Source organism: Thermobia domestica, chromosome 3 (assembly GCF_964235325.1).
Source record: "Thermobia domestica chromosome 3, izTheDome1.hap1.1, whole genome shotgun sequence".
Taxonomy (NCBI): domain Eukaryota; kingdom Metazoa; phylum Arthropoda; class Insecta; order Zygentoma; family Lepismatidae; genus Thermobia; species Thermobia domestica.
Window position 1 is genome coordinate 154,542,833 of NC_137456.1, and position 27,366 is coordinate 154,570,198.

Sequence of the window (27,366 nt, forward strand, 5' to 3'; positions counted from 1 at the left end):
AATACGTGTTTCGTATTTTCCTGAGAAAGAAAGAACTGTTCGGTGGACCTAGGTGTTGGGTGGCTTAAGGACTGGACCGAAGCGAACGAAATGCTGTGTAGATATTGTTGCAAATTAAGGTATTCCGTGTTTCACAAGTGTCCCTATCCGATATCTTCAAATTTGGCAGATCAACAGTTAGCAGAAATAGTATAGCGTATTTTATAGTATTTCCGGAGTTGCCTTTAACCCTTACAATGTTTTTCCGCATAAACAAACACGCGTGTCGATTTATTTGCTGTTTGTTGTTTATGTGCCACATTTGAAGCAAATTGGATAGGGACAGTTGAGAAACACGAAAGGCCCTATTTTATATATACAATATCTACACACAATGTCATTTGCTTCGGTCTACTCCTTCCTGCGCTATTACGGTAATATTTACTTTTTTCGGAGGGGGCCTTGGCCCCAACATTGTTTTTCAACACGAATTAAAACACGTTTCGTTTATTGTTTTGCAAATTGTCCCTACACAAAGGTTCGTTGCAATTCTTCATGTCCTTTAAGCACTTCTGACATACTGTTAGTAGCACTTTTGATATTTCATGATCAAAGGTTTGGAAGGATCCACGGAACCGTTTTTTCGAGGAAAATATGAAACACGTGTTTTCTCATTTTACGTTTGCAGTATTTGTGCACAATTTCATTCACTTTGGTGCACTTGTTCTTGATTTTCGGGTGTCAACTTTCAAAATGTAGAGCTTTTGCCCCAAAAACCGTTTTCGTGCAGAAAATAAAAAATCCGTATTCGTTAATTTTTTTGCGTATTGTCACTGCAACAGTCTCGTTCCAGTTCTTCATGTCCTTTAAGCACTTCTGACATAGTGCTATTAACATTTCTGATATTTCATGGTCAAATTTTTGGAAAGGTCCGTGCTCCACTCAACCGTTTTTCCAGAAAAGTACGAAACCCGTATTCCCTCATTTTACATCTACAATATCTGTGTACAATTTCGTTCACTTCGGTCCACTTAGTTTTACCTTTCCGGCGTCAAATTCCAAAATTTTGAGTAGGGTATTTTGTCCCTAAAACCGTTTTCCTGCAGATAATTAAAAAACACACATATTCATTTAATTTATGTGTAGTATCTACTTGCCATTTTTTTTTTAATTATCAAACTCGGAGTATTACACTCGGGAAGTGTTACTTGTCAGACAAAACTAGTCACCAGTTGTAGTTTCTACGCTCCTACTTCTATATTAGACACCGATCACTTCCTTCCAATCTCTATGGATTTTGTCTCTCTAACACTTATTTTCATCTTATATTCTTTACAAACCCTTCTCAGGTTTTCAACATATTATTGACTTTCTTTCTGCATGTTGCAACAACAGCCATATCATCCCGAAACCATATACACCTGATCATTTTGCCTCCTAACGAAATAATATCGCCATTATTTTGACTCCTCTTTGCAATCTCACGTAGATAGATATTAGATAATGTCGGCAAAAGAGATCATCTCTGTCGAACTCTATTTCCAATGCATTATTTGTCTACTGTGCATTCACCAGTTAATTTCTATGACAAATCATGAATATTTCTTATATTTTATATAATATTTATGGACGAATATGTAATAGAATCTATATCAATAATATATATCATTCCTCAAAATAACAAATACGGTGTACATAAACATACCATCAATAGACATTTTACATCAGGGTGAAATAGGCTTAAAGTTCAGAAACTTCAAAATACATTTCATTTGCTCTTCCTGCCGGTCTAGTGCCTAGCACGTATGTCTTTTGTGTACGGGGACCCAGGTTGGATTCCCGCCGGAAGAATGTTAACTGTTTTCAATGTTTTTGTGTTAGTATCCATGTCATTCAAGGTTACTCGAAATAAGTTGAAAATGTGTATACCGAGTAGAAAATAGATACAAGCTACTGAGATACGTCCGGTGAATTAGTTAACTTAAAGAAAAGAAAAAAGTGGTCTAAAGCGCTTGCGCGTAGATCACTCTTAAAGATTAGTTCGAATCCCATCAAAGTAAGATTTTTCTCTTACCTGTTCATGAAGTTTCTCTTTGTGTTTCTATCAGATTTGATTAAATAGGACTTCAAATAGAGATTACGTGGAATAAATTTATTCACTATACCAGAAATTCTGATAAAAATACGACTATGATTTTATTATTATTAATAAAATTAATAATAATAATAATAGTTAAAGTACAAAGTTTAAAATGAGGCGGTGCAGCATTTACGTAAACTAAATAATAATTTATTTGATAATATTCACTCCGAGAGTTTGCTTTCGGAAATAAATTCTATACAACATTGAGTAGTAAAAATATCACAATAAAAATATGTTACAAAAAATATTGATTAAGTAATTGGAATTAAACATGCCTTTCCAGTAAGAATTATATATACAGAGGATTTACTTTAAAGTGCGTTCCACACGAATATTCGAGTTTTAATCCGACTTGAAATCGTAACTTACACGATAACATTTACTTTATTACTTCTATATTTCTTTATTTTTTTACGTATTATAATTCTCTTTAAGTTATGATTTTGCCATTTCAAAACGTGTAAGGATAAATGAATGTAATATTATATTTGTTAAGAAAACCTTTGAAACAGTGATGATTTCAGGGGGATGACTTGAGGGAGAATTCGAGACCCTGTCGACCTAAAAAATTTCCCCCTTCGGGGCCATATCTTCGACCATGCTCAAAGTGGACTAATAGCTGTTTTAGCTGTTTCCCGTTCTTCATATATTGACAATTCCCCGGGAAGAATGTTCTGATATCACCAATGCTTATAAATAGTTTTTCATTACAAATCAAGGGATAATAATGAAATATTGAACATACCTAATATTTTGTTTTCAGCTATGGATTTTAGATTTGCAATTCCTACAATGTTCCGTTCTAATCGAATTTGAAAGAAAAGTATTTGCCAAAGACTTATTCAAAAAATGTTTTCAGTCCTCTGATGAAAATACGAACACACTTTAAAAATACTTCTTACAGGGTTTGAACACATGAACTGATTGACCAACTATTCACTCAAACCGGTCTACCATTTCGCATGCCTTCACAGCGCCTCTTTTGAATTTTTGTATAAAGTGGTTTTCTGCTCCACACATGCTTTGTTTATGTGGGTACGACTATGAGTTTGTGGTAGATATTTGGACGTTACAGGTCTTGCAATGCAATGTGAATGTCTTTTTCGTATAAATTAGATTTGATTTTACGTCCTAATAACTTATATACAACAGGTTGAATCTGTGAAATGATTGGTGTTGGAATGATCATAAATGTTTGCATAGTTATGAGTCTGCATGTGCAAACTCGCTTAACGTGGGGACTCATATGAAATTTGGTACGAGTGTAATAGACGCACCTTATTTGATTCAAAATAAAGGAGTTCTGTATTTTTTTTTAAATCTGTAATGTTTGTAATTTAGTGAATACCCTCCAAGTCTTCAATGGACATTTCCACTGATTCTTTTATTGCTCTAAAAAACACTTCAGAGCTAGCTGATTAGGAGAACACTTCCTTTCGTTCATGCGCCGATTGTAACTAGTCGAAATTTGCGATTGAGTTCCGGTCTGCTACTCGTGCGCTTAAGTCTCCTTTAGCCTAACCGGCATAACCGTGGGACGTAAAACTCAAAGATTTCATTTCATTTCGTGCGCTTAAAACGTCGACTGGCATGTTTGTACGTCACAGGTTGGTACAGGAGAAATGGTCTGCGCCACTAACTACGGAAACAGCTTAGCAAAAGATACGTTGCATGTTTTTCAAATGTGTACGACGTTATTAATCACACAAAGAATAAGAAAAGTAACAGAATTTAAGGTTTATTTAAAAACCATGCTATTTATTTATTACAAATTATTTGAATCTACATGAATATCTTAGGACAAAGTTGAAGTGTACTAATTTGCTACATTATTGACATTGTTTGTAGCCTGAAGAAAGAAAGTAATTAATATTCTCATATTTCGGGCACCGTCCGACCTTACGAAGCGAATTTTATTCATTCTTAGGAAAAAAATAACAATATAAAAATATAGCTATTTGATAATCGAATGCTAATTTCTTATAGGGTGAGTCCGCCAATAATTGACCGCTGAAAAAAAAGTCTTACTTCTAAGCACTTATAAAGCGTGATGATTTCATAGTATTTGGCAAAAGTGAATTATTTGCTTTATTTGGATTCTTTTGTACCATGTCGTGTGTTAACTGCTCACTTTTAAAATTTTTCAGGGATATAAAAATACATTTTACGAAAACTCATCAAAATTCCCACTTGTCGACCATCATCGCTCAGTAGTCGACCGCATTCATGCTATTAGTCGACCGCTCGCAATTTCTATCGTTTCTATCACGTAGAAGTAATTGATTGCCTTAGGTGATATTTCGAAATTGTGTTATTCGCGAGATTTGAACTTGACAAAACGATTATATAAATTTTATTTAATTTTCATTAAGGTTTTCTCCTTAGTGATTATAAATGAAAGAATCACGCTATTAGGATTTAATACATAGCTACTTTATTTGGAATAATGGATTTGAATATTAAATAGAATTTCCACGTGAGACAAGACTTCTTTCCTGCGTTATATGCACACGTTATCTTACAACTTATATTACGGTTTTACAAATCCTAAACAAAGTATGAGTCTCTAATAATTTAGAAAATCCTAAGTGTTCACTTTTCTCCTGTGTGAAATATGTTTCTCTCCGGTGTTAGGTTTCTCTCCTGTATCACTTGAGCACATCTAGTTATCTTCTCATATGTGATAAAGCTTCTCTCCTATGATACTTGAGCACATCGAGTTATCTACTCATATGTGATAAGGCTTCTCTCCTATGATACTTGAGCACATCGAGTTATCTTATCATATATGATAAGGCTTCTCTCCTTTGTTACTTGAGCACATCAAATTATCTTCTCATATATGATAATATTTCTCTCCTGTATTACTTGAGCACATCGAGTTATCTTCTCATGTATGATAAGGTTTATTTCCTGTGTTACTTGAGCACATCCAGTTATCTGCTCATATATGATAAGGATTCTCTCCAGTCTTACTTGAGCACATCGAGTTATCTTCTCATATATGATAAGATTTCTCTCCTTTGTTACTTCAGCACGTCGAGTTATCGTCTCATATATGATAAGATTTCTCTCCCGTATTAGGTTTCTCTTTTGAGTTACTTGAGCATATTGAATTATCTTTTCATGGAATTTGAGTAAATCCCTGAATGTTTATTCAAATCATACATATATGGTACAATATGTTTATATATGGTACAATCTGAGCACAGGAACAGCTTATCTGCAAGTTCTTCCCATGCATAGCCCGATAAATCGGTACACCGAAGATGGAACCGTTTATCACATTGACCACAACCCACTGGTTTATCCTCACTTTCCAAAGCAAAATCTTTTATTATCACTCCACATCCTGCGCATATGGCTCCATCGCCTTCGTCAATTACATCTTCTTCATTGTGATGTTCTTCCATAACAGCAGTGGTCGTCTTCTTCGATCGTTTCTTTGGATTTTCCAGTTTGTTGCTCTTTTTTGCTGTTCTTTCATCCCTTTTGCGTTTCTTTTCCTCCTCTAGTTTCTTCTGTTCTTGTTTTGCAGTCAGTGCGCGGCGATATTCTTTTGAGCTAATTGCAAACGGTATCTTCTCTACCTTCTTCTTAGGCTTTTTAACTGGACTCTTAGGCCAGAACAGATGCTTTTTAAAAATTGGCGTTACATATATTAGTCTGACAGTTTTAGGTGTTGTTGCGATATTCTTCCAACTTGATTCACTTGGTACAGTAACAGCATCGCTTTCAACGTCCATTGTTTCTTGCTGTGCTTCTGGTATAGAAAGCAAAGCTTCAGTAGGAGGGTCTTTGGAAGAATAAATATCTTGCCGAATATCCTTCATAGGTTCAGTTTCATTCAGTGAGTTGATGTGTTTCCTTTCTTCTCACTTGATGGCACAAATTCTGGAATAGACGCTTCCTTTCTCAGAATAATTAAAGGCCTCTCTGATTCTGTTGTTGGAGCAGATATAACTAAAAGTTGTTTTGTTCTTACAGCTTCTAAAGCACACTGCATATCAAATTCCGAATAGCGGAAAAATTTTCTTTTATATCCCGGAGCCATGCTATCTGTCAAAATTACACAAAATTTAAAATGCTTCGACATATTTCTAACAACAAAATGCATTGCTATATTATAAAGCAGAAGTAATCAAGAATATATCAACAAAAGTTTTTTTTTTAATATTGATAACCTTAATATTTCAGTGTTTTTCCCGAAAGCAGGTTCTGACCTGAAAAAGAACTGAGTCGAGGGAATCGATATTTTTATTGCCATTAATCGGATGGTGATGACGTCCCAAGGACGTGAGTCCTAGAGTTTAACGTGAGATCCGAACCAATTGTATTCCCATGGAAAATTGAACCCAGGACTTTATTACAAAGCAGCATACGTTAACACTTACCTGAATTTTGTTGAATTTATTTATGTCCTTTAAGCATTTTGGCATATGACGGGATAGAGGAGGGAAAAGGATGAGGGAAGGTGTCGGTCAGAGCCTATTATGTAGGTAACATTATGACATGCGCCTGGTATAACTGACAAAACCCCTAAGAAATCTGTCAGAAGGACCGGCATTGGGGTTTCAACCCGCACATCTCACCCTTCCCAATTCGTAATCCAGCAGGCTAGGCACTGGAGAAGGTGTTTGGTACCTGCCTCCAAGAAATTATTATTATTTCTCTCATTCAGGAAGACGTGGTAGACGTACAGGAAACCCTTCTTGTTCTCGTATGTTTGCTTGTTTCTTTGTTTATTATGGTTTAATCCCTTCTTAGGATCAAGACTGTGTAGAGACGTGGACCTACAGTTTATAGTAATATTCGAACCGCTTTAATTCGTTCTATGCTCTCCCGCTTCGAATCGAACCCGGAACACGGAGCACCAAAGGCACGGGTGATACCCATTAGACCAGCGAGGAGGGCTTCTTGTTCTCGTGTAAAAAAACTAGGTTTCACATTGAAATAATAGATCGTCAGAAAAAGAAACTTTCAACTAAGTTACTGAACAAATTCCAGTTAACAAAACGCGAAACATAGTATGAAACAGTGCGGTCGACAGGTGGCAAGAAATATTCCAATAGTCGACCAACACGAGAAACAAGCGGTCGATTTTTAGAATATGTCACGAAATCAAAACTTTTATACATGCATGTTGAAAACCAGACCTTAATACCAAACAGGAAATAATTTGAAGCAATTTGGCGCACTCTCAAATAATCCAATAATCGACCACCCTTAGTCGACAATTGGTTTGTATGGGAAAGAAAAAATGCCAAATTCCGACCATATTTTAACATGTATTTTTTCATTTAATACTTTCCAGTTATTGGCAAATTATACTGTACAGCTTCTAGAATAACTTAGTTATGTAACAAAAATATTTCTTACCTCACATACTATCTATATCCTCAGAAAAGCGAAAAAGAACAGGTGCACAACATTCCCATTACACGCTGTCTTAAACTGTGCACCTGAGTCGTAATTCTACAGATACGTCGAAATTTATCGGTGAAAGACGACCAGCTGGCCAAGGGAGAGGAAAACAATGATTGTTATTAGTGGTATACGATGCAAGCTTTCTCGTGAATCACTTTCCGCTTCAAAAGACCATTAGATATATTTTATATACACAATAGTAAGCAAAAATGGTCGACTATTGGATGGCGGTCGACTATTGGCGAACTCACCCTATGCAAGTTCATTATGGATTCGATAGTTATGCGCTCAGGGAGAAGCCCAAGGAAATTCTTACATAAAAGAACTCTGAGTAAAAGTAATCTAAGTTTTCTATTGAGTTCAACACAAGGACGCACAAACTTACGATGATAATTATGTTTGGAAATTCTAATAATTTACCAGTGCTATTATCGAACTACTTTACACACTAACAATATACGTATTATTTCATCATAATATCTTCGCACTTATTGTCGTTTTCTTTAGAAATGGAACATACTCGTAAATTGTGTATTAGTCCATGTGAACATTTTCAAATTGACTGAAGTGTTTTGAGCACATAAGTTTACATTTAAACCAACAAATAAACAGACGTGTTCTCACAGTAATGATAACAAAGTAGTTACAGTAGCTTATTACTGAATAAAATGAACTTTCTACTTTTATGTTCCACCAATATGTTCTGTAGGCAAAGGGAGACAGATGACTAATGACAGTGAATGATTATAAAAGAATCGGTGGGATAGTCATGTAGTAGGAGACGTCTGAATCGCGATAAAACCCACGGACACGATGTTGTCCATCATTAATTCATACGGCTTGAACTCGAACCAGGTACCACTCACACTAGAGGTGAGCACTCCACTATTGAATCGCTGTGTCCTTTGATAATGAATGTTTGTGATGTATGGCATGACGAGTAATAAACAGAATATTCTGTTCCAATGAGTGAAACAATATAAGAGAAATCAATCTACTGGACGAAACTTGACAAAGGCTGAACTCTTAAAATGTTTGCGTTTATGTATGATTTTCTTTTTCTTTCTTTTTTTTTTTTTTTTTTTTTTACTTGTGGACCTCAGAACACAAAACACAATACTTTCATGATATAATATTTTGCAAATGTACTACCATACACCAAACATTAATCATCTCAGAGCTGAGTGCAGGCTTGTGGCCACCCCAAAATGTAGGGGGGGCTCTAGAAGTTAGGGGATTAATCCAACCATATTATAAGTAAGTTCATTTACCATATTATGGTTTATTTGCAAGCCTCCTTAAGAAGTTTAGGGGGCAGTAAACATTTAGGGAGGTTGCCTCCCGGGGATACTGGCCTATCTGAAGGGGAGCAGAATATAAATAAACTTAAATTTGTATACTTAGAATACTATTTCATGTGAGGTTATTGAAAAGAAAAAAACTGAAGTTGTAAAGTAAAAATATACGTAACACATAATGAATTTCTTTCAATATTCCTCCTGTTCAGGCTCAAAAAATCCTGGATGCCAGTTAGTCAAGCCGATTAGAAATAGGAGACTGGCTCGTAAATAAGTTAAATCAAAAATAAAATTATGAAGACCCATGTATAAAATTGTATTAATATGGTGCCTAGGTTTGAGAACCGGCGCCTAGGTAAGAAGAAAAATTCTCGAGCACTTATATCGTTTGTGATGATCTTTCGGCAGCCCAACCATCTATCTGCATCTATTCGCTACAGATTCCTTCAGTTTCAAACCACCGCGGTGACCACAAAATCATTTCTCTTGTAGAAATATATGAAATTAAAGCGCTATATAATACGATTCTTGTAGCATTAATAGTTGTAGAATAGTTGTAAGAATAGTTGTAGCAATGGCGTGGGGTGAGCGATTGCTAATATATAGAGTAAATAGTAGAAAAATGAAAGGATGTAATAGAATATGAAAATTTTAAGAGCTTTTAAGAGCTTTTTGAGAGCTTTTTGGTGCATAAAGTGCTTATTTGTAGCCGTAGCATAATAGCATGGAAATTAACGACAAATCTTCAAAATCAAGGAAAGCTAAATGATGACCTAGATATTCTCAATCTGCGCATGAACTGATATAGTAGTAGTAAGGGGGACAGTTGATCGAACTCTTGATTATCCAATTTGAGGCACCATGGACCATAGCGTTAATGCGAATGTATCATGGATGCTTTGGCCCGGGATTGTGTCACCTATTGAAATTTTGCTTACGCTTCCTCAGGGGCCATAAACGCTGGTGCGAATGAGTCAGAGGTACTTGGCCCGGCTAATGCTTTTGTATGACGTCATTGAATTGGGATTTTTGGATTAGAGGTTATGATGGTTCTTTTATGGATATAAAATTATTAAAAACATATTCTTGATGATTTATTACGTTATGAATTAGTACAGGTTTATGAATGCTTTTTATTTTCGTTCCCTTTTATGGCATAAAGTTTGGAGATTGTTATCTCTTTGATGAGATGGTATATAATTGGATTAACACTGGTGCAAATGAAATCTTTAATTTTACGTCCCATGGTTATGCCGGTTAGGCTAATGGAGACGGTGACGATGGGAAATGAATGAATTGGTGGAATGAAAGTGTGGAAGAAAGTTGGAGTATCCTGAGCATAATGTTGCCCATCACAAAACTACTTTTGCGAGGTTTGAACCAGGGACCCCATACAGCAGAGGTGAACGCTCTACCACTGAGTCACCGCGTCCCCTACTGGTGCGAATGAAGTAGAGGTATTTGGTTCGAGCTAATGTGTTTGTTTGACATCGGGGTGACCCTATCGCTCTCTTGATTATCCAATTTGGGGCCCCATGGACCATAGCGTTAATGTGAATGAGTTAGAGATGCTTTGGCCCGGGATTGCGTCACCTATTGAAATTTTGCTTATACCCACTCATTGGCCATGGACCAGGAATGCATAGGACCACCCAGGGCACATAAGATTACCTGGGTTATCCAATTAGGGATCCATGCCCCATAGCGTTAGTGCGAATGAGTCAGAGGTAGTTTGGCCTGGGATTGCATTACCTATTAAAATTTTGCTTATGCTTACTCAGGGGCAGGGGAATGCATAGAGTTACTTAGGAAACATAAGATCACCTTGATTCACATGAGAAGTTGGGGGCGTAGGACCTCGTTCCCTTTGATGAGTATAAAAATATCAATTTCGGAAGTTTTTTTTTTTAACTTATCCTATTATCTTTCACGAAACTTTTTCGTTATATAATTGAGTAGAATGGTTCACTTCTTAAATTTGGGAGTCATCTTGTTCCCTTTGATGAGTATTGATCTTGGGACCTTATTACGTTATATGATTATTTGGAGGTGTACTTAAGATCATTCCCTTAAATTTGATAAGTACTTCGTGATCCATTTCGTTTTACCTCAGGGATAAACATGGATACCTTACATATGTTGATTACTGTGTTATAGACATTGCAATCATCCCGAGTTCGATTCTTGGTGCTAGTTTCAGGAATTGATTTTGTTTTAAACAAATTTTATGTACATTTTAAACATTTTGTTTTAAACCCGTGTATTTTTTAACACTTGTTTTAAACATGTTTATTTTTATTTTATTTCACTTTTGTAAAAAAAAATCTGCCAGAAAAAGAAAATGATCAAAAAGTGCTTCTCATTCAAAAGACTTCTTCCCATGTGAATGTTCTGATTTCTCTGTTGGTCCCTTCACGGTTGGCCGTGAATTAGCCGCTGGTGTGCCGCGAGGAAGTCGAAACAAAATTATTAATTCTATAGCAATCAAATTCCAAGACATAGCGAAAATGGATATTTATATTTCACATTACTATGAACCTCTACTATGAATCTACAATTTTAAGTTTCAAACCGTGCTACTTTTCTGTACATTTGTAATGTTAAAAAAGTATTTGTTGTCACTGTTATGACCATTATTGCTTCTTTATGGTTGCAGACCATTTCGTAACTTGAAAGTTTAAATTTACACTGAATCTTTTCAACAAAGCAAACTTGCACACAAATTACCTACGTTTGTGTTTTAAAAGTAAAAGAGATTTGTTTGTTCGTTCGTTATTAGTGATCTTTCTTAGTGAAAGATTGGATGCATTTTTCGAAAAAGAAAACGTATTTTTAAAAACCTGAGTTCAACATTTCATTGCAATTGTTTTCTATTTTTAAATTAGAATAAAAAAAATAAGCATAATGATTTACCACGGGGGAAACCAGTGATCGAGGTTTCTTCTCTGTGAAAAGATCAGTAATCACAATATATATATATATATATATATATATATATATATATATATATATATATATATATATATATATATATATATATATAGATAGATAGATAGATAGATATAGATATATATATATATATCACGGTATTTTATATTTACAAATAATAATAATAATGATATGTATGTGTGTGCCGCGGTAATTCAAGTTACATCTGTAGAGTGCTGTAAGTTGAAAAAGGTTGGGAAACGCTGCTTTAGAGAAGGAAAGAATCCGAAACGAAAGAAAGAAAAACTCATGACAAGGTGCAATCTATAGTTTTATATGATTGCCGCTAGAGAGGGGCGTCCGTTTAGAGGTCATCCGCCCCCTAGCCTCAATTTCAGATGTTGGGAGCAGTAATGCAGATTTAGAAACCCTTTGCTCAGCAAAGTCCACAGAAAAAAAATTGAAATCCTTATACTGAATAAATACGGACCTCGATCACCATTTATATTGATCGTAAGGAACTATAGGCCTAAATTGCTCTCTTGTTTTCATAACAAGTAACAGGATTGGGCTTGGTATAGGTGCCACGAAACCAATCCATCTAATTCCTAAGCAACTCGATATGCTCGAGTTTATTTTGGGTTATGATAATTTATGACACCATTCAGACGCCTGATGCTTTTAGTTCCCTTATAGAGGAGAAAAGAGGGTGTTAAAAGTCGCACATAATAAAGCAGTGGAACGTGAAAGCAAAAAGGAACAGAAAACATACTGGTTTCTTCTGTCGAATAAGAAAGAGCCTATCTTGAAGCAAATTTCAAAACAAATTACAAACTTCCCATGCTTTATTCTTACGATGTTAGGCGTATATATGTGAATCAGATTGCAAAGGTATGTAGCCACGGGGGAAAAGGAAGCCCTGTCTTTCCAAACTATTTCCAACTCCAAAACGAGGTTCCTCTGGTATATTTAATAAACTTATTTAACAGTTGATGCAAATGAGGGACGTTTATTGTGAAATATGAACATAAAAAAGCAAACATCATCAATACGGTTTCTATACCTAATTGAAACAACTAAAATTAATCATATGCTTTATATTCTCATTTCCCTAACTGGGGCACTGTGAACTCGCTACTATATTATTGCATAATAATATCTGAGTTGATATTTTTTCGAGTTTTTTCCCTTTAGTATTTTAAAATGCATGAACACAAAGTCAGATGAACAGACTGCTATAAACAGCATTTGTTTTCTAATGAATAATTTATTCATTTATGTCTTACAATCCAGTTTTCAACTTCAGTACTGTCAAGATCCGTCTTTTGTTAAGGTAGCATCGTGAAAACATAATATATGTATAGTAATCATGGTGAGTTAAAATGCTTTCATATTCTGAAAGAGATCATTTGTTCTGTTTTTAATGTGTGAAAAGCTTTCCTTCCCCTGAAAGTAATGTTCCCCTAGAACAACCTGCTGATTACACCCCTGATTCTCATGTAATAAAAGTTTTAGTTCCAGTTCCAAATCGAAGAAAAATCCACTGGAAATTAGACGTGGGACCCAACGCTCGTTTTACTAATTGTTTTATATGGAAACCTTTAAAAGTGTGTATCATGACAACCAATTGGCATAAAAAGATGTAGTTTTCACGTATGTGTTCGTAATTCTTTTCTCTACTTGGTAAAGTGAGCAGTTAATGTGCTAGTACAATATTTCTAATAAGCGCCTCTGGTATTGTCAAGATTCGCAGTAGCGCGAGAAGTCAGCGTGCAGAACTACTTGTCGCGAATGGTCAACACCACTCAAAGCCAATTGGACGCCGTGTGAAGCCAACTCAAGGTCATGCCGCTTATCATTTGAAACACACAATAGTGATGAGGGTTATTTAGGTCTACGTATATCTGAAACGCATACATATTATCAACACTGGCTGTTCCATTGCTGGATTAAGATCTTTCCAATACCTTTTGACAACAATATATGTTGGGTAATTTGTTTCCTACATATTTGCAGTAGTACCTAATTTCGTCACACTACCTTGTATTAGAATACTGTGTAGGTCACTTCTTGTCACTTGTGGTATCCAGTAAAAAATTTGCTTTTCTCTACCTTGTACGATTTGATTCCTAAGAGAGTTATATCTATTTATTTATCTATCCATCTACTCTCTCTCTCTCTCTCTCGCTATATATATATATATATATACAGAACCAGTTGTTAAAGAATTAGAATAATATCACTGGTTGCTAGTAAAGAGCAAGAAATTATAATAAATAAGTTATTACCCGATTTTAAAATATATATTTAAAATCATGCTTTAAACTGTACAAAATGTTTAAAACATGTTTTTTTCGTGTGTGTTTTAAAACATGTTTAAAACATTTTAAACACCTTTTTAATGTTTTAAACACATGTTTTGTTTTTTTTTAAAAAAAATGAATTTTTTCCAACCCTGGTACAAGATTAATAAAAAGTTTTTATTTCGTTGAATTTTAAAGAGTTAATGATTCTGTAGAACATAATCGTAAAAATTATAAAATAGAATTTAACTAATTAAATAATTAGTTCACAGTCATCTCACACTCACATCAGTGTTACTACACAGATATTTGACATTAATAATCTGACGTAGTGCCATTTGAAAAAATAACTTTATATTGGGATGGTAACACTGCACTGGATGGAGTTGCCTCATACGTAAAACGATGCCCTCTCTTTATAATTGCTTCGTGCAGAGTTTCCCTTTTCTCCATCTTCTAGTTTCTCCGTTATCATGAATGATCTACATAAATTGTCCATGCTTTATATATATATATATATATATATACTCATGTGCAAAACTTAATAATAATGCTATTTGCATGATTTATTGCACTCAAAGAATGGCCAATTAACCATACATTATTGAAATGTAGAATTGCAAATGGATACAGTCCGAGAACACTAGAAGGGAATGCACAGGATGGGCAACAGAGACGAAAATGCATGGGCATGGGAAAATTCGGAAATAGACCAATGTGGTTTTCGATGGTTAAGCGTAAAATATACGACATCAATTGTGTGTGTGATCGCCCCGCACTGCAACACATGAACCGTAACATGATTGCATGCTAAGAATGAGGTTATCAAGATGTGGTTGCGGTATGTTTTCCCATTACTGTACATGTGCCTCCCGAAGCTCAGGAATGGATCTTGGAGCCATTTGACGACGTGCAATTCGCCTGTCAAGCATGTCCCACGCATGCTCGATAGGGTCCAAGTCCGGTAAACAAATGGACCAATAGAATCGCCTGATATCCTGGTGCTCAAGGTGCTCATCCATTATGGCAGCGCGATGGGGACCTGTGCTATCATCCATTAGAGTAAAATCACGACCCACTGCGTCCCGAAACACACGAACGTATTGGTCTAAGATGTCATCCCGATACATTGCACCAATGACGGTACCGCGTGGGAAGACATGCAGAGGTGTACGGGACCCCAGGATGATCCCACCCCATACCATAACTCCGTCGCCCCTGTACTGGCCTACAGCAGTCATGTTAGCTGGTAGGAACAGTGTTCCTGGTTCTCTTCAGATAAACACGCGTCGAGAATCACGGGTGAGACTGAACCTGGATTCATCTGTAAACAGGACAAGACGCCATTGTTCCGGGGTCCATACGTGATGTTCTTTGGACCAATTCAACCGAGCTCTTCTTTGCTATGGGGTCAATTGAACACACCTTGCTGGTCTTCTGACATACAAGTGTCTCTCATCTATCCGTCTGTACATTGTAAATCTTGACACTGACGTTCCTGTAGAAGCTGGAAGGTTCCTATAGAGATCTGAGTCGGTGATGTGTCTGTTGCGTCTGGCTGTTAGACGTAAGTAATGGTCTTCCTAGTCTTTGGTACTGCTCGGACAACCTCCGCCGAACCTCCGAGAGACGTTTTCACCCCTTTGGAATCGTCGCCAGATCGTCAAGATGACACTTTGTGGGACAACACGAGATGCGTCCATCTGGTTCTGAGCTCTCTCGAGTCGCCCGATGATTCTTCCAAGCATAACATCATCAATATGGCCGTTTTGCGCCATTCTCCTACATGTACACTGGCACTATGTCAAGTAACAAAGCCTTGACTCACAAGTCTCTGACGTCTCGAACACAAGTGCTTGCGTCTTGAAACAGCAGTCAGGTATGTGTAATAAGATAAATTATATGCATTTACCATATTCCCAAAAACTGTTGTCTATGTATTTTTACATTATTCTTAAGTTTTGCACATGAGTATATACATATATATATATATATATATATATTTAATTCGAACATTTCTTTCTATCGTTGCAGGGGGCCATTACACCACAAAAAAGTCGCAAGGAGCTGGACAATAGCTACTACATCCATAGAGCTTCCATCAACTTCCACGGACAGTAGCAAGATGATTTCCTTGAATCGGGTTGCATCAGACAATTCTCAAATACAAATCTCTGCACTTTCTTATACTAATCAATATGTAATAATGAAGTTTTCAAGCTTCCACACAATTTTTACTACTTGGGCCTTCCTATCACAAAATTTAACAACGCTTCAGCTAAAGTTCTGATATGTCTCATTAAAACTCCTGCGAACTACCACTACGTTCTGGGACAGTGTTTGCACTGACTGAATATAATGTGAACAAGTCTTTCTCATCCCAAATGGCAATGGATGGATATGGTTGTCAAGTTTTGACACGTCACGGTTATGTCTATGAATTACCATCTTGTTCATTCTTGCTTCAATCAATGCGTAGTGCAAAACCAGTATGGATTATTACCAACTTCTTAAAGAAGAAGTAATGCGTCTAGAGGTGAAATGTCAAATTATGTCCAACGTTTAGCAAGTACTCCGCCAGCAGTAATGCGAAACGGATCTTTATTGAAGATCTACATAAAACCCACAGTTCTACTATGAAGTGGCCTATTATACGGAAAAAGATACCTTGTTTCCTGTACTTCATACTTCCCAGTGGATATTATCTAATGGCTTACAAGACATCATCCCATAAGCCCACACATGAAAGCCAATTTTTTCCTATAACAGCAAACTAACTACACCAATCAAAATCACGAAATGCTCCTTCAGTTACAAAGGAATAGATGGAAGGCGTATATCATCATCGTCATCCTCATCGTTTGAACCTCCAAGAAAGTATACGAAGCCAGTATTAAAAGCTTAGTACTTCTCTATTCGACAGAAGAAGTGAATGTGTCTTCTTTAAGAAGAACGGTGAATCCAAATCAATGTAGTACAGTCATACATTGAGTTATCTAGTAAGAAAGATTGCTATATGTCCCTTATTTCTTCAATATGTTTGCTAAGAATGTGGAACTACTGGTAACAATACCTACACCAAATCGTATTCTCCTGTTCTATAGCAGAAACTGGGAGAACAAAATGTTCTGTGTTACGTTGGGTCTAAAAATAGAATACCAATATGAAATGGACGGTTAAGAATGCACAGAGAAGAAAGACTGGGTTTTGTATTTTGTGAACATCCGGTAGGAGAGCATTTGAGAAAAAGTTCATTTTGGATAATAAGAGGCAGGAAAAGTGACACCACTTCATAAGTATTGAAAGGTTATGTATTGCATATTATTCTATTTTTCTATTTCTTTGCATGATTTAGTACCAATATATAGTTAATGTTTTAAAAAGTAAGTACCAAAAGATTATACGAGGTAATCAGACATTAAGGTTACAACACCTACATTGAAACGTTTGTATATTATTTCATAAAATTAATACAGCCAACAGATAATACATACATTAGTTAATTTTTAGATGTAGTCTCCATATCGGTTGAGGTACTTGTGGTATCTTGCGATGAGTTTTAATATTCCCTGCTGGTAAAAAATAATGTCTTTCCGTGTTGAGTCACATTGTCACTAAATCTTTAATCTTGCCGTCTTAAGCTAAACAACAGGCTTCTTTTTCTGTTTTAAGTGCGGGAACATGTGCAAATTGCTTGGAACGAAGTCCTGACTGTAGAGAGGGTGGTCCATCATGTTCCAGGGGAAACGCATGAGCAGCATGTGATCTTTGCTGTATGCATGCCAGCTGTGATGAGTTGATCTTCAGGTTTAAGGTATTTTTTAGCAGCGATGCTATATGAAACCGGAACTACTGATTAACGTGGAATCCGAACCACATGAGCTCCCGCCTGGATCGATCGTTTGCGGGCAGTGTTCTCGTGAAGGAAGATGATGCCCTCGCTAAAAGTCCTGCTGTTCTCTCCTTTTTGCTTTGCGCAATCGTGTTAAGGACTCACCGTATCCATCAGCGGTCACTGAGGTCCTCTTTCCAGAAACTGCACGGGTATGAAAATGGCCGTCTGATTTTGGTGTGGCCATCACCTTCCCGTAGGTGGCATCACCTAAACCTTATTTTTTTGGAGAGGAGTTATGTTTCAGCTGCTTTGATGACTACTTACTGCTGGGGATGTAATGGTGAATCAATGTTTGGTCTCCCATAACAATGAGATGAAGAAAAAGTTCACTTCTTTGGAGAACCTTTCCAAAAGTTGGAGACTTGCCCCTATGTGCTTCTTATGTGTTGTGGAATCCGTTTTGGATGAACTTTCCGGTACTGCAGAATGTCGTGCAGGTATTGCAATGTGATGAACGATTCAGAACGACATTCCCATTTCTACCATCTAATGCCGTAAATTGATTTTCCTGTTGTCCTGAAACAACTTATCGCTAGCTGTGTTCAAATCTGTTTATGACGTGCTGAGTGGGTCACTGCGCTCCTTGTCGGTGACGTTTTCTCTACCAGCCGCAAGCTTTCGTCACAATTCCGAGACATGCTGACGAGACATTACGATCTTCTTTCATAGAATTCCTTACACCAACTTTCAAATGAAACTCTAACGATCTTTTAGACGAATTTTATATTCGGTTCTACCACAAAAGTATGCAAATACTATATCATTTAAGATCACGTCTATCTAACCATTAAACTAACAAACTTTCTTCTTTGTAAATCAATAATTCTTTATTTGTTTTTCAAATAATAAGTTCCAAATTCTAAATAAGTTTTATCTTCCATTGTACAGTTTTGATCCACTTCTTGTTCATTTCTACCACCTACAGAAATGAGGCGCCATTTGGGATTACACACAACTACCTTAATAGGTGGTGGTTAGGTCAAATTCTGCCCATATGCCAACTCCATGTATTACAATTACGCCCACTCTTAATTTCTGTATAAGAGACGAAACTCCAGAAATATTTTCTTTTTAACCTTAGTTTCTGATCTTCTTTTGTATGGTATTTATAATGAAATCCTTTACAATTTTATAAGTTTTATGTAAATCATATTCTTTCTGTTCCTATATCGTTTGTGTTAATTTTAGCTTAATAGGGTTTAGTGTTTTATGATTGTACAATTCTGTTCACTAAAACTTCGAAAGCCTTTCAGAAACTGAGTTAGAGAAAGAATCTAGATCCATCGCAATTCCCGCATATCTGTACAGACGAAATTGCATTTTTCTCCGTTTTTTATATGCAGACTTCTGCAAGACGTACGCCTTTATACGTTTTCCTACTTTAGCGCATAATATCTCACAGCCCGCAACATTTCTACACATTAAACGCCCCTTAAACTTGAAACGTCTGGCCGCATCGTCTTTACGGACCATCAATCCTTGAACGGGAATGAAACTCTTGTGTGCCGATGTTAGTTATACGAGTGCGAACCATCGGCGAGAGAAGGCATGGGGAAGATTCTCTGAAGACTGTTCTTACTATGTTAAGTACGAGTGTTAATGAGATCTACTGTTACTCTTCATTTTCCGAGCTTTTTGGTCCTGTATATTTGCAGGTACGTGGTTTGTTATTTGGGCCTGTAAAAGTGGAGTAAAATGAATCGTATAAACACGATTCAATTTCTCTTTGAAAATGGAGCACCGAAACCTAGTGCTTTGAGTTGAACCAATGGATTTTTGAAATTTTTCATTTGCAAGAAGACCAAATAGCAGCTATTCAAATTCCAAATACCAAACGTATTTATTTGAAATTAGTGCGGAAAACTCGAATGCAATAGATTCTACGAGACGCTAATTATGAACTTTCGTTCAAATATAATAACGAAGCAGCCTGTAAAGTTTTGGTGAATGATGCCACTTTAGAATTGAAAGTGGTACGCATATTGAATTTGCCCTCAAAGACCTTGATTACTTATATTCAGACGACTTTAAGTACCTATGGTAATGTGTTAAGTGTTACACCGGATACATGGTCTAGACAATACGGACAGACTGTAAATAATGCCATTTACCTTGCCCTTGTCCAACTTAAGCGAAACATTCCTTCATTTGTGATATTTTCAAAATACCAATGAAACATTATTTATGAAGGACAGCCTAAAATTTGCCAACGATGTCATTCCGAATTACATGAACGCTTTAATTGTCCTTTAAATTCTCGCCCTATAGTTTTGCCTATACCCTTACATTTTCCCGTCAAATGCCTGTACCCCCCCCCCTCTGCCATTCAATCTAGTACTACTGATTTTTTGTCAACCACTAAATTACAAGTACATATAACTTTGGAACAAATTACATTCACTTCCAATGATGCGGGTACGTTCGCCCACAACCTACAGCTCCAAACGACGATGTTGAGGAACAAACACAGGCAATTACAGCTGACGTAACACATGAGGAAGGTGCTGGTGTTACTACCGTGCAACAGGTTTAGACCGTGGGAGTGAAGGTCAACTCAGAGCTATAACAACGGGGAGTGGCAATAAAATACAAAGGCTCCTTTGGTGCTTCGGCCTGATACAAACTTTAATACCTCTGACCTTCTCAAGGACGGTGACATAGATAGTAATGATTTTCCGTTACTACGATCCAGCCAAGCAAGCGTTCCAAATTAGAGGCTCGAAGACATGATAGTGCTTCACTTAAAACACGGACACCTCAACAAACTGCATTCATCTCCAAAATAATAGTACCGCTACACAAAATAAATTAAATACTAATGATAGCCAGGTACGCAACATAGACTTTCCTGAAGACGATGTATGTAAATACCTGAATAATTCGTTTGGTTTAGTTGCTTACATTTAAAACGAAATGAGCGTTAAATTTTTGTTGTGTTTATTCTCTTTACTGTGTTTACTTATGCCCTTAATGAGTCGTATTACTGTTAATGTTAGTGGCATGAGATTTAATTGTTAATGTCTTCTGAAACAAAACTATTACCATTTATAAAGTTTATATTTGAATATGGTTTGGGAATTATTTTTTGCAAGCGGTAGTTGAAGACAACCTCGCCCATCTCTCTGGTTACAGGTCTTATGTCAATATGGGAGTGGGCCTGAGAGGTATTGCGATTTTGATCAAAACTACATTTGAGATTTCGCAGTTTCACATGACACCAGATGGCCGTGCTATTGCGATTTTTGCAACATCTCACTTCTTAATATATGTTCTGTCCGAGTGGCCATAATAATATGATGATCGTAAGGAATTTTTAGTGAAAAATTGTATTTAATATGCCATATGACCATATAACTTTTGAGGAAATTATAATTATATTATTCGTCCTGGAAAAAGTGCAACAGGGAACACTAGTTATAGCCGCGAATTGCGGTACTTAATTGATATACTTCAGTTACAGAATGTTGCTATTAAAAAAAACAGAAAGATTATTTGTATACATCTGTACGTAGAAATATTAAGAGTAGAATATGCATATTTTATATTAGTGATAGGTTGCGCACACCACAAGTGATGTACCATGTGCGTGGTACTTCATTCTCCGATCATTTTGCAGTACAAATATGGCTACTTTATGATGTCCCACGAATTCTACAGAGTAAATCTTATTGGGAATTAAACTCTCATTTGTAAGAATTGAATGAAGCAAAAGAAAACTTTCGCAACTGTAGGGTGAAATACTGCGAACATAAGCATCACTTCCTGTATGTTCAATTGGCGGGAGAAAATGGTTGAACCTAATATGAAAAATTTCTTTATGGGCATTGCACAAAGGCATGGAAGCGTGATCCTCTGACGACTCCACACAAAACGTTATCCATATACCATCATATTAAAGAAACACACCGACGAGAACGTCTCACAAGGTACATTCGCGAAGTATTCCCTCGGGATTCGTGTAAAATTGATTTAAATCCAAAGTTTCAGCAGCCCAACGTGTATTGTACTCTTTTTAGCTGCCTATACAGGTAATTTGCATATTTATGGGCCTTCATATATCCGGAATTCATACACAACTATAACGCTTGGTCACAAAATTGCTTTTAGTTTCTTTAGATGTAACTGAACATGAATGTGGGCATATGCAAAACAAATTGCATCAAGTACGGCTTCTCTGATACATGTTACTCACCGCGGCCGCCATCTTGGAACCGCCATATTGGATTTGAGTTTCGGTTTTTCAAATAGGAATAGGTGCAAGTGATATATCAAATTCATGTAGAATATTCTCCCAAATCCACTGATATAGTTAATTTTACCGTAGCTTGTACCGTTTGGAAGATATTGCATATTAAATCCCTGCAGGTACTTCGCGAATAGACATTTTAGATTAATATCAGTTACAGTAACGATGTTGACAAATCAAAACAATTTCTAACTACAAGAAAACTGTAGGCAGTGGCGTATTTAAGAGGGGAATACCGGGATTAAGCCGCCCCCCAAAATTTTATTTACTACCTTAAACTAAATGTATGGAACTGGAAAATATAAAACAAAACAACACACTGTAACTATTTTTATACTTTACTACAATTTGTATTAACGAAAATAAATAATGGAATCGATTAAATGTTATTTATTTATAAGACAAAAGAAATTAAAAATCACAAGATTTTCGTCATTTTTAGTAAACATTAACTGCGATGCGCGAACGAAAGATGTTAACCGATTTCAATGTTTTTCTTAATTTTTCTAATCAGTACCAAAGGCAACTTTTCCGCGCCATAGCGACTTAAAAAAATAAAAGTTTTTTCGGCCCACCCTAATATATATATATATATATATATATATATATATATATATATATATCCTTCCACTTATTACTGAATATGATCGCAAACTTACTTGAATTCCTGTACACGAGACTCAAATTACATTACGAGCTATGCAGATGACATTCCCATCATTATGATGCGTTTAAAGGAGAATTATCAACAAATTATGCAAGTTATGGCTCATTTTGAAACATCTGCTGGAGTTCCTCTAAATATGCATACATGTAAATTTTATAGCTCGGTGCCATAACCAAGACTTATCTCCCGACTACTACATCCGTTATGTCGCTGGTCTCTATTTGAGGCATAGTCTACAGAGAACGTTTCTTCAATGATTATTTCTAATTGGAGGAGGATGGTTAGTAATATAAGGTTACTTTGTCAATATATTCGTACTCGACAATTTAATTTGCAATAACGAATCTAGATTTGCCACAGCTATATTAATGCAAAATTATGGTATGTTACCCAAATTGTACCTGCTCGAAAGGATAGTGCTAGTCAAATTCAATCTCCTATTTCTTGGTATATATGGCATGGACAAATATTTGGAGTACCTTTTTCAGTACTGTGTAAAAAGAATGAGTGTGGAGGACTTAATTCAATCAATATGCATTTGAAGTGTCATGTACTATATCTCTCGAATGATATAATGAACTTTATTAACAATCTATTTCCTTTACGAAGAGAGAGCGTTATTTGCTATCAAATAGTTGGGATACTTGCCCCGATAAATATAAATAAGCTGCATCCATCTGTCTCTTACTTAAAATAAATTTTTTGGAAGGCAGTTATTTACAACGAGATCCGACTCTTTCTTGTCGAGAGCTTGCTGAAACGACGTATACCACATGATTAGTTTGTGATGATGCTACAGCTTTAAACGTCAAAAGACTAACTCCCACCTCTTGCTCGACGGAAATTCGGAAAAATGTATAAAGGTAGCAAAGAAAGTTATGTCGCTTTTTGTGGACGTCTATGTTCAATTGGCCCTCACACCGTGAGTTGAATGCGAAAGGACGTAAGGCTAAGGTCAGTTGTTGGTGTGGGTATATCCAAAATACTACCTGGTTATGGCAGTTCAGTTTCACCATGAATTTGCGTAAGGACACAGTGAACATGGGACCTCCACAGAGCGTCATAATGGCGTGTATACTGTACTAGTTCCAATTGGGGTCAAACGCCGCTGAAGCGGGGCGGAAAATATGCCAGGCCTTTGCTGAGGATGTTGTGAGTACTCGGACAGTGCAGCGGTGGTTTAACAAGTTTAAGGACTGTGACGAAACACTCCAAGACGCATCACGTGCCGGAAGATCAACACATGCACAATATGAATATCTTCAAGCAGAAATTGAGGCGAACAGTAGCCAGAAATGTGTGGAGCTGGGACTACAAGTCACTGTAAGTGAAGAAACCATTCGGAAATACCTTCATCAATTTGGGAAGCACTACAAGTTGGGTCGACGGGTCCCACATGATTTGACTCTGGGCCAGAAGGCAACGCAAGAAGACACCTGTTTCTTTGCTGTCTCGTCTGAGGAAGGAACCATTTACGGACAGAATGTTGACATGTGATGAGAGCTGGATCCTGTTTGAAGCTCCACGGTGTCTTCATCATTGGTCAGATTCCCCATGAACCGGTTCTAAAACAACCGAAACCAGCGGTGCACCAGAAGAAATTCTTCCTGTGTGTTTTGTAGAATGCTCGGGGCATCGTGCATCGGGAACTGCTACCAGCTGATCAGAGCATCAATGCAACTGTGTACCGTCCACAGTTGAGCCATGTTCAAGAAACTCTCAAAATTCTGGAGCCAGAACTTCTGAATGACAAAGGGGACCTCTTGTTACAGGACAACGCTAAGCACCGCGCGACTATCTTCCAGAAGACCAAAACTAGGTTCAATGAGTTTAAGTAAACGAAGGTAAAAATGATATTATTTCTGGCAAAACGGAAGTTCTAGATGGTCTTCGTCCTTCCATTCTCAAAGATATTTTATCATGTCAAATACTTGAATCGAAGGAAACGCTTTCAAGAGATTTTGCGATTTTTTCAATCTAATTGTCATGCGAAAAGTTTCCTTATAAGTTCGCCCGTTGTTCTTCGGAGCCAAACTTATTGCTCTTGAAAAGAAATGTGATGGGATCAGAGCAATCGCAGAGGGAATATATATGGCGCAGAATATCAGCAAAAATTATATGCTGCCGAATACGAGAGCCTGCTAAGAACTTGTCATCATCAACTTGGTGTTTGTGTTCCCAATGTAGCCGAAGCAGCTGTTCATGCAACCAGGGTATATTTTTCCTCCACACACAATACTCCAAAGGCTATTGTAAAGCTGGATTTTCTCGACGCTTTTAATGAACTTCGCCCGGACTCCATGCTTACTGCAGTGTTGAATTATTTTCCCTCAATATTATCATATTTTCATCAGTGTTTCGCTCAACCCACTAATCTATTCTTAGACCAAGGCACGATTTCATCCCAGAGAGGAATACAACAGGGTGATCCCCTGGGCCCAGCACTTTTTGTCATAACTATACATTCCTTAGTAAATTCAATTAATACTGAACTAAACGTCTGGTATTTGGATGATTGGAGTTTTGCTGACAAACCCAAAGCAGTTCGTTCAACATTAACACATATAAATGAGAAGGTATCTGCTCCAGGCTTAAATTGAATTTTTCAAAATGAGAAGTTGGTTTTCTTGGATCCGATGAAGCCACATTCGATCAATTATTCAGAAAATTTAAAGAATCGGCCCCGGGAATACGTCTTCTAATTAAACATGATGCGTTCCTTATAGGTGCCGCCCTTACAAAGGAAGCATTTACAATTGTGCTGTTAAACAAAATATCCAAATTAGACTATTTTTTCTTGTCCTGACTCCATTTCGGCACATGCAGCTTTTTTTCTTCTACGTGCTTCATTGTCAATTCCACGATTAAACTACTTTTTACGGTGATTTCCATCTCGGGTCGAGACTCCTGAACTGTAGGAATATTATCATATCCTCAAAATTGGTCTGGAATCAATTTTGAACTGCCCATTAAGTGACAGCATCATTACCTGTTGTATTAGGGGGTCTTGGTATTCGACGAACTGTTGATATGGTTATTCCTACCTTTTCAGCGTCCTACTACGGATCTCTTCGTTTAGTCGAGACTCTTCTTCCACAAGGTTACCACCTAGACCCAGATGAAACAGTTAAAAAAGATTCTAGAAAATGGAAAAATATAACATATACGGACCTTCCAGAAATCAGCAAAAGAGGTCTCAGGTATCTTGGTACACACCAATTGCAGCACATTCCCATACTTCTTTTACAATCTGTTGCTGTTCCAGAGGATAAAGCCAGACTGCTGCTTCATCCTTTCATGCTGGGGCATGGTTGAAAGCACTACCTACCCCCCATTTGGTCTTCACACGTCTAATGAAACCTTTCGCATCGCAGTAACCTTAATATTAGGTTTAACAGTTTGAGCCACATCGCTGTCCAGCCTGCGGGAATCAAGCTACCCAACGCGGTCTGTATGGCCTTTCATGCAAAAGAGCATTAACAGAAACTCCAGACACTCCTCTGTTAATGATCATTATGCAAGCCCTCAACATGGCCGGAATTCCTTCCATTCGTGAACCGTCGGGTTGTGGTCGTTCCGATGGTAAGCAACCTGATGGCATGACATTAGTACCTTGGCTGAGAGGGAAATCACTCACACTTGGAACATTACTTGTTTGGAAACATTTACCCTCTCAAGACTCCCATTCACTGCTATGAATGCTGGGAAAGTTGCTAGACGTGGAGAGGTAGAAAAGGAAAGGAAATACAATAATCTCCTCGATAAATTTATTTTTCTCCAATACCCATCGAGACTAGTGGGGCAAGGGGTAATAGAAGCCTGGATTCTGTCAGAGAGGTAGGAAGACGCATTTCTGTCGTTTCTGGAGATGTTCGTTCAACATACTTCTTAGTACAACGAACATCTATTGCGATCCAGTGTGGAAACTGTTCATCCGTACTTTATACCTTACCGCCCGGAAGGGAGCTGGAGGTGCTTTTTTCTCTTCTAGTGCAACAGAAGTAACAACAATATCATAACTACAAGTTTTAAATGCACTTTTAATCATGTAAAAGTGATTTCAGTACATTTTTGTGGCATAATCTAAAACAAATAATGGTCAATTTTATTTATATTTCTAGAGATTTCATTATGTTCTTCCTATTCCTGTAGTCTATTTATTGTGCCACTAAGATTCTGTGTCTACTACTAACAAGAAGACATTGAATGTTATTGTATGTTTCAGTTAAATTAGCATGTTGCAAGTACTTCAAGCTAGAAGAAGAATCTTGTACTTGCATAATGTATTTAAAACAGTAAATTATTGTTGGAAGAGAAAAAAAATCCAATATTAAATAATATATTGAATAATATTCTAGTTAATTATACTATAGTTTAAAAAACTATCAATGACTTCAAGAAACAAAATAAAAAAGACTGAAACTTTAACTGGTACATTCATTAGCAACAATTTCCTCTACGGTATAGATTGCGACAAAAT